General features: G+C 36.9%; 1 long non-coding RNA gene across 1 annotated transcript; it reads left to right on the top strand.

Annotated features, from left to right (window-relative positions):
- Positions 1-338: 338 nt before the first annotated feature.
- LOC127881140 (uncharacterized) lies at positions 339-2,122 on the top strand. The gene is made up of 3 exons (XR_008049924.1): positions 339-425; positions 907-1,007; positions 1,515-2,122. It is a non-coding gene; the product is annotated as an uncharacterized LOC127881140 (long non-coding RNA).
- The last annotated feature ends 1,847 nt before the right edge of the window (positions 2,123-3,969 follow it).

The following is a 3,969-nucleotide window of genomic DNA, read 5'->3' as shown; positions in this document are numbered from 1 at the left end:
ACCTTTAAAAAGCACATTTACTGCAATGTCAAGGTCACATGGATTCGTCTGCAAGCGAGACAAGTAGAAAATGAATTTTAATGAATGTTTTGATGATTTGGGTGCTAAAATAGATGAGAGGTGTCAATATTTTGGTCCAAATGGATGTTTTAGGTGGTTTTGGACTGTTCCGGATGGGTGGGGGACCTGGTATGGACAAGTAAGGGTAACATTTCCAACAAATCTTAAATGTAAATATTATTATGTCCATAGATTGAAGTTTCAGGTGGAGAGCAAGATGAAAAATATGCAAAATTACATGCATGCAACCCATTTATGCCATTTTTCTCTTTGTTTGTAGGCCTGACCGTTTGTCCTTGAGCCGTAGATGGTCAACAATCCGCTAGCTGTCTTGCTCTGACTGGTGCACTGGACATGATTTCAATGTGAGTCATCATACTGATTGTTTAATTAACACATGAATTTCAGTTTGTTCGTTAAAGTACTAACTTAGCTGTGTATTTTTACAGTGGACGTAGTGGTGCGGTGCAGGTGGTAGACTAGGTATTTCCATATATACACTATGTTTACAGAATTGCGGCCAGTGGAGCAACATAGCTGATGAGTTAATAGCACTAGTTCTTCAGACAAATAACTTTATTTTCAACCTATAAAGCATATTTAGCTGTAAGTGGGGCAAATTAGCTGTAAGATCTGGCTTTTGTTCTGTTAAGCCCTTAGAGTAATGAATTTCAGAGTGAAGACCATAGCGCCTTTTCCTAGTCAAGTATCGGGCAGCTGTATGTCTTTTCAGAAATGCACATGTCTTTTTAAGCATGTCATTGTGTTTGCTTTTAATAAGATAGGCAATAAACTCATAACCTTTAGACAAATGAGCATCTGTAAATTCAGATTTCACTATTTCAGAGTCAGCCAGACCATGATTGAGCTTAAGGGTTGTGCTGCGGATGCAGCCTGTGCAGTTCCGGGAGAAAGTCACTGTCTCGGGCAATGCGGTCTGGTATCAGGTAAGCACTATTGAAAGCCTCACACTTTTGACGGGTCTGAAGCCTTGTGCTGTCAATGCGATCTGGTTCAAGTACAATAAGAATGCATTCTCAAAGCAGTACTTCATCAGATATGGTTATCTCAAGCTTACAGTTCGCGGGCAGATATGACTTCGATTTGTTCTTGCTAGCAGAACTCCTACAGGCCAAACTATGCGTTAAGCACTATTTTCCACAGCAACCCTTGCAGACAGAAAAACAATACTTAAAATTTCTTCTGGCATTTAATTTCTAATTTCCTACATATCTCTTTTGTATGTTTGTTTGCCCTTTTTAACTCTGACATGCCATCTTGCTCACATTGATGGAGCATACCTGTTTTTGTTTAGAGCCAAGTCCCCGGCTGCTCGAGTTTGCCGTGTCAATAATGAGAAAGCCATGGCATGATGTCTCCTCTATGTGTTTCCTTATCTCAGTGTTGAACATAATTGCCAGTTTCAGGGGCCTAAACATTTTATTTTATTAAAGGTCTGGATGATCCTTGCCTGACTGCGGGTTTGTGTACACCTCAATCCGACTCTGTGTCCTGAACAGAGGCCGCAGTGGTGCAGCGCTTGTGGACAATCCATCAACATCCTGAAAGGTCAACACTACACCAAGCTGGGAAAATTGATCCTGATAGTCATCCCCAGGTAGTGGAATGAATGTTCACTGAACTACAGAGGAATCACACCCAAATGACTTTCCTGCCACGTCATTAGTGTGGCCACTCGCGTAGGAATTCCTTAGCAAACATGCTCTTTTGCATGGTGACTGTGGACATTTTTGCAAAACTTACGCTTTCAACACTGGATTTTAAAGAGAATACTTAATAAAATGTCGCTTACAGGACTTATTCATATGAGAGAGACCATCTGGATGCGCATTAAGTGTCACTTTGTGTCGTAAGCTGTTGAAGGAGCGATTTGCGCCTTTTTAAGTGTTAATTTTGGGTAGCCGGCTTGTATCGGCTTGAAAGCTGAAAATTATGCCTCTCATCATAATAGCATTAATTTTTGTAATTGCAATGTGTATGTTTAGATTGTAAGTGAAGCTTTTAATAATAATTTTCTTAAAAAACATGATTTTATATGCTGTCAGTGAGTTTTTTATTGAAAAAAGTGCTTAAAATTTTAAAAAAGTCTCCTATTTCATCAAGAAAAGTACACTGATTCACAATCAATACATTTATTTGGGCCTTTTGCTGATATATTGGTGAATTTCGCATGCAATGATACCAGTTTTTGCCATGAAAGTTACGCGTAACAATAATTGGAGACGCAAAATCAGCTGTCGTCACTTAGACTAAAAATCATGCATTCCGACTTGACTGCGGCCAATTTAGTCACTGCTTTAAATGGCCATTTTAAGGCCTTTACCCCCATCCGAATGCACTGAAATTGCATTTTTATTGTGGAAATAGTTGAAATCACACGTGGAGAAAGTTTGAAAAAGATAGAACAAAGTTGAGTTCCCTTAAAGGTTACATTACACTAAATCATTGTGTATCCCTCCGTGGTCCATTCGAAAGTAGTGCCTATTTCTAAAGAGTTCCTTTCCTCTTCTTGATTATAAGCCATTTAACAATGTGAGACATGTCTTTTGTGGTTATTTGTAATATCCTGTTTGTGTCTGGAGTACTTTGATGCCTTGGATTGGAAGCTAACTTAAAAGATGAACTTTTGAGGGTGTGTTTTCTTTTGTGTGGGGCTTTTGTCGAAATTAGAATTCCGAAACACGTTTTTCTACGGTGGGTTCATTCGACAGCGATTTACTTTCTTAGAAGTTGCGAGACGGTATGTTTTTGATTGCAATTATTGGAAGATGACAGATCCATCTTTAAAATGATACCAGGTTCGGAAAAATTGATACGTCAGAAAGGCAAGAAAAATGCTGTGAAAGTTGTCAGTTTTATAATGGGACCCTATGGGAATCGGAATGAGTGTAATATAACCTATAACGTGTAAAGATCGTGCGTTACTGCGGTGTTCGAAACATCATCATGAAAACAAGGGCCTTCACCTTCATGAAGCAATCACGTTTGATCATAGTAGGGCTATAAAATACTTGCGTAAAATAAATTAAATGTATAGATTTATGGTTTCATTAAATGCTAGATTTGTATCGCTCATTATCACTAGAGAAGAGTTTTCAATATACATGTACATGCAAAGACAGTTCAATTTGCAAAATATGAAGGTGTAATTTTCTTGAATGCTTAAATTATTAATATTTTCATTCAATGTAAACGAAACGAAAATTCATTCAATGTAAAAGAAAATTAAAACTACATTTCAAGATTGAAAAATCAAATGTATTGAGCTATTTAAGGGCTTTGTTTTATAACTGATTCAATACACTCCTTACACTAAATTTCAATCTCTGATGAAAAATAACACTATCACTTATAATTATATTCAAATTAATATGTTTTATAATTTTTGAAATATCATTTATTAAAGTCTTACTTAAAAAAGAATACGGGTATTTATAGTTTTGTTTTGTGAAATTGTAAGTATTAAGTCTTCCGACGACCTTTACTCTGATAATATGTAATAGGCCGCGATCGAGAAGTTGACGGCCAATCTATTTTAAGTAACGGAAAACCCCTCTTGTGACGTCACACAAAAACCTCCTATTAGTCATCTCAGTTAATCGATAGTTTAAAACGCTTCAAATCAGCCATTACGAGACAAAAAATAAATTATACATACTCACAAACCTGAAGTTTATACCGTCCACAACATTTTCGCGTGCCACATAATTTTCCGAAAAACCTCGAAAACCAAATCTTCAGTTTCTTATTCACAACTCTTGACTTTACTGTGTATTGCACGATGTATTTTTAGAATAGATCACGTGACTTAGACGTCGCTTGCAAATGATGCTGCACGCTTCATATGGCGCGAAATTAAAAGCAAAACATAGAAATATATACGAATTT

Source organism: Dreissena polymorpha, chromosome 5, assembly GCF_020536995.1.
Source record: "Dreissena polymorpha isolate Duluth1 chromosome 5, UMN_Dpol_1.0, whole genome shotgun sequence".
Classification (NCBI taxonomy): domain Eukaryota; kingdom Metazoa; phylum Mollusca; class Bivalvia; order Myida; family Dreissenidae; genus Dreissena; species Dreissena polymorpha.
Note: the sequence above shows the minus strand (reverse complement) of the source record. Positions and strands in the feature narration are given on the sequence as shown.